This window comes from Gadus macrocephalus, chromosome 18, assembly GCF_031168955.1.
Source record: "Gadus macrocephalus chromosome 18, ASM3116895v1".
In the NCBI taxonomy this organism is placed as follows: Eukaryota; Metazoa; Chordata; class Actinopteri; order Gadiformes; family Gadidae; genus Gadus; species Gadus macrocephalus.
This window is the reverse complement of record NC_082399.1, coordinates 20,852,481-20,861,564: the sequence shown is the minus strand read 5'-3', so window position 1 is coordinate 20,861,564 and position 9,084 is coordinate 20,852,481. Positions and strand designations below refer to the sequence as shown.

The 9,084-nt window shown below is 39.7% G+C and overlaps 1 non-coding gene across 1 annotated transcript; it reads right to left on the bottom strand.

Annotated features, from left to right (window-relative positions):
- Window positions 1-8,258: 8,258 nt before the first annotated feature.
- On the bottom strand, window positions 8,259-8,330 carry trnav-gac (transfer RNA valine (anticodon GAC)). Its single transcript has one exon. It is a non-coding gene; the product is annotated as a tRNA-Val (tRNA).
- Window positions 8,331-9,084: the final 754 nt, after the last annotated feature.

The following is a 9,084-nucleotide window of genomic DNA, read 5'->3' as shown; positions in this document are numbered from 1 at the left end:
GGGGGGGAGCCCGGTGGGCAGGATGTCCGCTCTGTGGAGCAACAGGTGGCTGCCTTCCTACAGTCCAAAGGGATTGACATGGACTGGAACAGCGTGGAGGCATGCCACCCTCTGCCCCGGAGAGATGACAGCGACAAACGAGCCGTGATCATGAGGTTTGTCAACAGAAAACACAAAACCGCACTGTTAAAACAAGGAAGGAAACTGAAAGGAACAAACGTATTTATCAATGAGCATCTGACCAAACGAAACGCAGATATCGCCAGAAAAGCACGCTTCATGAAAAAACAGGGAAAAATTCAACACACATGGACATCTAACTGTAAAGTATTCATTAAACTAAACGGAACGCCAGAACAAGCCAAAGTAATGGTCATCAGGAACATCGAGGAAATGGACAACCACGAATGATTATCACAATCCAGACTAAGGAATGATGACTCATACACAACACACCACCATGACACAGTCTGAAAGAACTCATTCATCTACAAATGGAGATATCAGGGATATAATTCAAAGGATTGCTGATCATGAAAAACTGGAACTGAGAACATTTCAATACACTGACCATAATTTACTGGACTTGGAGCACGATATAGACCCGGACAATAACTTCTTCTCTAACATCAACGACAACTGCTGCTACTACACAGCTGAACAGTACAATCAGACCATTAAAATGGACAGCAAATTGTCTATAATTCATTTCAATAGCAGAAGTCTGTATGCAAATTTCAATAACATCAAGGAATATTTAAGTCAATTCAAAAAAACATTTAAAATAATTGCAATATCAGAAACGTGGATCAATGCAGATAAAGGAATGGACTTTGAACTTGAGGGATATGAACTTAACTTTGTAAACAGAAAGAACAAGAGTGGAGGAGGAGTGGCTATGTATGTGGATAATAACTTGAATTATATAGTAGTAGAAAATATGACAACTGTCATTGATAACTTATTAGAATGTATAACAATTGAAATATGTGAAGAAAAAAACAAAAATGTAATAATCAGCTGTATATATATAGAGCACCGGGATCTAGTACTGAAGCATTCAAGGACTGGATAGGGGAAATGTTTTCAAAAACTAATCAAAAAGTTGTTTTCATCTGTGGTGACTTCAATATTGATCTGCTCAATCCAAATAAGCACAAAATGACCAATGAATTTATCAACACTATGTACAGCATGAGTTTATATCCAAAAATCACCAGACCTAGTAGAATCACATCCCATTGTGCCACTTTAATTGATAACATATTTACCAATGATATTGAAAATAATACAATGAGCGGACTATTAATTAATGACATCAGTGACCACCTACCAGTGTTTACAGTTTATAACAGCAACTACCAGAGAAATCAGTCAGAGGAAAAACTAAAATACAGACGTGTGAGGACAGAGGAAACTATGAGCTCATTAAAAAATGATTTACTGGCACAAAATTGGGAAAAGGTATATAATGAAAGTGATATTGATAATGCATATGAAACCTTTTTAAGAATATTCACATCATTATATGATAAAAATTTTCCAATAAAACGATACTACAGAAAACAAAAATACAAAGATCGACCATGGTTCACGAAGGGATTACAAAATGCCTGTAAAAAGAAAAATACACTATATAGAGAATTCATAAAACAAAGGACTAAAGAGGCAGAAAAGAAATATAAAAACTATAAAAACAAGTTAACCAAAATCATAAGGGTATGTAGGAAAGAATACTATAGTAAAATATTATATCATAACAAAATTAGCAATAATAGCAATATTAAAGGAATATGGGACATATTAAATAGTATTATTAAAAATAATGCTAATCAACAGTTACCCTCAATATTTTATTGATAAAAACATTAAAAAGGACAATATGGACGATGTGGTCAACAGCTTTAATAATTTTTTTGTAAATGTTGGACCAAACCTGGCAAGAAAAATTCCAGATCCATTGTTACCTGAGGATTGGAATGATAACCTTATAGTGAGAAATCCCAGTTCAATGTTCCTCACAGCAGTGGAAGAAAAAGAAATCATAGATATGGTAAATAAATGTAAATACAAAACATCTACTGATTCAAATGAAATTGATATGAAAGTTGTAAAAAAGGTCATTGAGGGGATTTCTGAACCACTTACATACATTTGTAACTTATCATTCCAAACCGGAAAATCTCCTAACAACATGAAAATAGCTAAAGTTGTGCCGCTGTATAAAACTGGGGATAGACACCACTTCACAAATTACAGGCCAGTTTCTTTACTTCCACAATTCTCCAAAATTCTAGAAAAACTATTCAATAACAGATTGGACAAATTCATAAACAAACATAAATTACTTTCTGACAGTCAATACGGATTTAGAGCAAACAGCTCTACATCACTGGCATTAACAGAATCAATTGAGGAGCTCACAAACGCTATAGATCACAAACTGCATTCAGTTGGAATATTCATAGATCTCAAAAAAGCTTTTGATACAATTAATCATAACATATTAATCAATAAACTTGAACGGTACGGGATCAGGGGGTTAGTATTGCACTGGGTGAGAAGTTATTTAAGTAACAGAAAACAATTTGTGAAGTTGGGGGAACATTCATCTTCATGCTTGGACATTGCTTGTGGTGTCCCACAGGGGTCAGTATTAGGTCCAAAACTATTTATACTTTACATAAATGACATATGCAAAGTTTCAGAAACATTAAAATTAGTATTATTTGCAGATGACACTAGTATTTTTTGTTCTGGGGGGGATTTACATGAACTACTGGGGAGGATCAACACTGAAATGTGCAAACTGAAAATGTGGTTTGACAGAAACAAATTATCGTTAAACTTAAGTAAAACAAAATTCATGTTATTTGGCAATTACAATAAGAATACACAAGTACAGTTACAAATAGATGGGGTGGACGTTGAAAGGATTTATGAAATCAAGTTTCTTGGGGTAACAATTGATGATAAAATAAACTGGAAGTCTCATATAAAACATGTACAAAGCAAACTGTCAAGAAGCATTTCAGTTCTGAGCAAAGCTAAACAAATTCTGGACCACAAATCACTCCACATTCTCTACTGTTCACTGATTTCACCATATCTACAATACTGTGCAGAGGTTTGGGGCAATACTTATAAATGTACAATACAATCTCTATCCATACTACAGAAAAGAGCCATAAGAATAATTCATAATACTGGGTATAGAGACCACACAAATTCACTATTCTTAAAATCAAAAACATTAAAATTCACTGATCTGGTTCATTTCCAAACAGCACAAATCATGTACAAAGCAAAAAACAATCTACTTCCTGGCAACATTCAAAAATAGTTTTTTTACAGAGTTGGGGGTTATAATCTGAGGGGGGAGTTCAATTTAAAACATCAGCGGGCACGAACAACATTAAAAAGTTTTTGTCTTTCAGTTTGTGGAGTGAGGTTGTGGAACAGACTGGGTGTGGGACTCAAGCAATGTCCAAGCATGATCCAGTTTAAAAAGCGGTTCAAACATATGGTTTTCACAAGGTACAGGGAGGAAGAAGGGCTTTAACAACGGGTGTTTTCATGAATTATAAATGACTTATGTATTTGTTTATTTAATCTATTTATTTTCTATTTTTTTCTATTTTCTTTGTTTGTAAATATGTATTATTAGATATGTATATTTGGGGAGTTAGATTATTACTTGAGTAGTGGAGAAGGGGTAGGTTTAAATAAGCATATGCTTCATCCTACTCCTTTTCGGACATGTTGGGTTCACATTATTACTTTTTATACTGACTATTGTTATTGTTGTTTTCACTATTCTCATTGGATTTGTTTTTTGTTTTTGTTTTTTCAGTTCACATTGTTGTGTTACCCGCACATGTTCGAAATAAACTATCTAAACTAAACTAAATACTTGGACATTGGTTGATAACAGTGGTTCGTATTTGATTAGCTTGGACTTCATCTATAATGTTGTGTTCCCCCACCGGGAATCGAACCCTGGCCGTCCCCGGTTTCAAACCGGGGACCTTTCGCGTGTTAGGCGTACGTGATAATCACTACACAACGGAAACCTGTTAGATTGAGCAAAACCCTGGAAAATTTTGTCAGCAGAAGCTCCCGCATGAACAGGTTTTCAGCGCAGGTTTAAACACTTAATAATATGACGAGGCTATCGGTTGAAGAGGTGGCGTGGTGCCAAGTAGACGCTGCTGAAGGTTCTGTTCCAGATAGACTTTTCCCAAATAGCTGCTTGATAGTAAAGCAGGAGAATTTAAACATTAACTTTGTTGATCTCAAAATAGTAATGCTGTTTCCGCCCGGTTTCGAAACGGGGACCTTTGGCGCGGGAGCCGAGAATAGTCGTCCTTAACTTCCTTAACTTTTCCCATTCATTCTCTATGGTAGTTCTTATCACTACGGATGTAATATTTTTCCGGCCACAAGCGGGATTTCGGTGGCGCTGTTTCCCCCCTCGGCAGAAGTAAGGAGATGATTTCTTCTCTGAGTGACAGACAATGGAGCGTCGAAAGGAGACCATAAACACGTTTTCGGAGATAGATGACAATTATTTTCATCCGTCGACAAGTTAACTTTTCAATTGTAAGTTGGAGACATTGTTTTTAACTCATAAATTCACTTTTCTCAGTCGTATATGGTCGTACTGTATTTACAATGTAGTAATGTTTACACTAACTCGGGTTGTCATAAGCTAACAACATTAGCTTACGTTAGTAACTACATTAATTTGGTTGTCGTAAGCATTAACATTAGCTTACGTTAGTAACTTTACATTAATTTGGTAGTGACGTTATACGTTATAACAGCTTCTAAATAATATTACTGTGCACACTGTAAGAGCCATCCTTCATGTCAGCATCACACTGAAATATCTCGTATCGATATAAATACAAATTCCCCTCATTTATCGATACTCTCTGACTACTATCTGAAGGGGGATTAGTATTGTCTCAGTTAAGAGTTGGGAAACTGAGATTACGTGGGTTAAACCCACTACACTCATTACAAATGCTCATTAATGTTGATATGAATAATGCTGTTAATATAACAGTATAATTATATAGCTTTAATTATTACTACATTACAATATAACTTAGACTAGCTACTATTACTGTATAATCATATATTACCATGTAACACGCATTCTTTTTTGCAGTGAAAAGAAATCATGAATACCATCAGCCTCTTTCCCGGAAAGATGACGGTGACATTTAGGAAGGGACCATCGGGCCATCGCTGGCAGGACCCATCCTCTGAGGCCACGAGGATAAAACACAATCCTGGGCTTCAGGTCAAGATTCCCGCTCATAAAACATGACCCAGTGAAGACCAGCGCTCGCACTGTGGTCTTCCAGCGAGGAGGGGATGTGTCGGACCGACAGGAGGTGATGGGAGAGTACCTGCTGCAGTTCGGAAAGTACCTGAGAAAATCTTTCAAGTGGCTCCTAGAGAACGATGTTGGCTACACCAACTACCTTATGAAAAAGGTAGATGAGGAGGAGAGAGCCGGGACCTTCAACCCACAGGGACACAGTAAGGACAGCCTGCTGTCTTTTCTGGACTATGCCAGGAGCTTCCAGGAAATACAGGACCTGAGGATCTACCTGATCTCCAGGAAGCCTACTGAACCAGTGGCGTCAGAGGGGGACAATATTGTCGGCTTTGGTCGCAGGGCCAAAAATGGAGTTCCAGCAGTCTGACTTTTTTGAGGCAGAAAGGGGCCGATGGGTTTCAGTAAAGAGTTGAGGAGGACTAATAAGTCCTCCTCAACTCCTCTTTTCTGAAATGAAATGATTAGTCCTGGACTAATCATTTCATAATATTGTATATGTTTACACTTTTTACTAAATATATTCTGGACATTTTTATTGTTCCTTTGCTTACATATTATCTTTATTTACCTTCAATGTCAGTTTTGATTTAATTATTCAGCTTGTGTTTATGTACAATAAAATATGACACTTTCATTAAAGGGCAGCAACTTGTTTCTGGATTATTTGCTTATTGGAGGATATTGTGGTGCCTTTCATGCAAACTTTATATAATCTAAATATTTTTAATGATTATTGTTGTTTTTATTATCATTAAGTTCAATTAAAACTTTTCAAGAAACAGTAAGCAAAGGTAGAATTACAATACATGATAATCTCCATCTCGACACCACAAAGACAAAGGAGATAGTTGTGGATTACAGGAGGGGGAGGAGGAGGACTCAACCAACACCAATCAGCATCGGGGGCACTGTGGTGGAGATGGTCGCCAACCACAGGTACCTTGGTGTGCAGCTCGACAGTGAGCTGGACTGGAAAAGTCATATGGAAGCGGTGCACAAGAAGGGACAAAGTCGACTCTGCCAACCCCTACTCTGCACTTGTCTACCACTCAGTGGTGGCGAGTGCTCTGTTTTTCGCTGTGGCATGTTGGGGACAAGGCGCCCGCAAAGCGGACGAAAACAGACTTGACAAGCTGATCAGGAAGGACAGCTCAGTGGTCGGGGCTGAGCAGCTAAAGGTCCAGCAGGTGGCAGAGGCCAGAATCCTCAACAAACTGGCCTCAATAATGACTAACCCCACTCACCCACTCCAAGCCCTGAAGCGGATCAAGAACAGCACCTTCAGTCAGAGACTAATTGCACCAATGTGCAAAACGGAGCGGTACAGGAAGTCCTGTAAACCAGCTGCCATACGGTTTTATAATGCACAAAAATAACTGCACTTTGTAGTATTTATTATTGTATTTAACGTTTAAGTATTTTAGCTATATGAGAGAATGTGTGTTTGCTATGTCTGTCCATACGCTGTTGTGACACTGTAATTTCCTGTAAAGTATTATTAAAGGATCTATCTATCTAATTATTATCTATCCTTTAATAACAAGGTCTTATTAGCATATTATCCTCAAAGATTAATTATTTCCACATTTGTACAAAAAGTGATTAAAGTACTCTTATATGTACACATGCTGTAGAAAGAATATAAGAGTATTCTAAATCAAATAAGGGTTCGATTTGTTTGGCTAACTTGGGATTCGATCCACCTCCTCTGGGAGATCTGCGGCATTTTCTTTCTCTCTTCTGATTGGCTAGTCAGCGTTCTACGGCTATACGCGGCTGGCCTTGGCGTGTGAGGCGAACGTGATAACCACTACACTATGGAAACACATTCACGGACAATCTGGCAACCCATCAGAATCTCGTCATCAACCGTCCAGAGTGGTCAGGTGTGAATGTAAGTGGTTATATCATACATATTTGAAACATATTATCCTAAACATCCATTCGCCCATCTGCTAGAGCGGGGAACAATGCTAGCACGCTAGGCCTCAATTGTAAAGTCGTAACGACAGCGGCCAAAGCCCGCCATGACATGCCAATAGCCTACGAACCGTCCATTGCATGCTAGACGATCCAGGATGAGACGGTTACCCCAGAAGTCCATGCTGGAGAGGTGCACGTAGAAGACTCAAGGCTCGATTCCACCGGAGGCGTACGCGCCGCGGTCACCGCTGGTGATCGCTTCCACTATAATCAATGAGACCATTTCCACCGGGCGCGCCGCGGAACGTTTCAGCAGCGTCCCAGGAGCGGCGTGCCGCGCCGCGGCGCTATCTTTCCGTCCAATTCTATTTTTGCCGCGAGCCGCTGCTAAACCGCGTCAATTTCGACAGAGCAGGTCGAGCCGGGCAGGAAGTGAAAAGTAAAAGCCATAGAGCATCCGGTCAATTTTCAAAATAAAACACAATACTCAGCTCATGTAACTTCACATCAACATTATTACGTCATGACCGGTGGGTCTCAGAGGGTCGGCAACATGGACGACGAGAGACTCATTGTCGAAGTTCAGCAACATGAAGTCATTTATGTACCAAATCATCCTTTTTATAAGGAAAATGTCAGAAAGGACAAAGCGTGGCATTTAATTGCAATAGTTTTGGGAGTGGAAGGTGAGTACATTAGGTTTAGGATTATCGCGTGATCTCGTGATCTCGCGTGAATACGGCTGGCTCGCAAGGCAGCGCTACGCTGCCGTTACGCGCCCGGTAGGAATGGACGCAGGGCAGAGGACGCGGCCGTTCCGCGGCGCGTCCGGTGGGATCCCGGTGTCAGTAACTCTAGGCAAATCAGGAAAGGAGGTTGACACCCAGACACTTCTAAGAACTTCTCACAACTAGAGTTCGAGTTTAACTTTCATACAGTCTATGCTCTCAAATGCGAGCGCTAAATCCAAATACTTTGACCATGTTTCCACCCGGTCTCGAACCGGGGACCTTTCGCGTGTCAGGCGAACGTGAAAACCACTACACTCGGAAACCTTTCAGTTCAAACAAAACCCTAGAAAATGTTGTCAACAGAAGCTCCCGCATGAACAGGTTTTCAGCGCAGGTTTAAACACTTAATAATATGACTCTCAAAGCAATGAAACTGTTTCCGCTCGGTTCCGAACCGGGGACCTTTTGCATGCCAGGCGAACGTGATAACCACTATACTACGGAATCCGGTTAAATTGAGCAAAACCCTAGAAAATGTTGTCATCAGAAGCTCCCGCATGAACAGGTTTTCAGCGCAGGTTTAAACACTTAATAATATGATGAGGCTATCGGTTGAAGAGGTGGCGTGGTGCCCAGTAGTCACTGCTGAAGGTCCTGTTCCAGACAGACTTTTCCAGAATAGATGCTTGATAGTAAAGCAGGAGAATTTAAACATTAAATTTGTAAGTAATGCTGTTTCCGCCCGGTCTTGAACCGGGGACCTTTTGCGTGTAAGGCGAACGTGATAACCACTACACTAGGGAAACCTGTGAGAATGAAAAAAAACCTATAAAATATTTTCATCAGAAGCACCCGCATGAACAGGTTTTCCGCGTTGGTTTAAATACTTAATAATATGACGAGGCTATCGGTTCAAGAGGTCGCGTGGTGCTAAGTAGACGCTGCTGAAGGTTCTGTTCAAGATAGACTTTTCCCGAATAGCTGCATGATAGTAAAGCAGGAGAGTTTAAACATTAACTTTGTTGATCTCAAAACAGTAATGCTGTTTCCGCCCGGTTTCGAACCGGGGACCTTTCG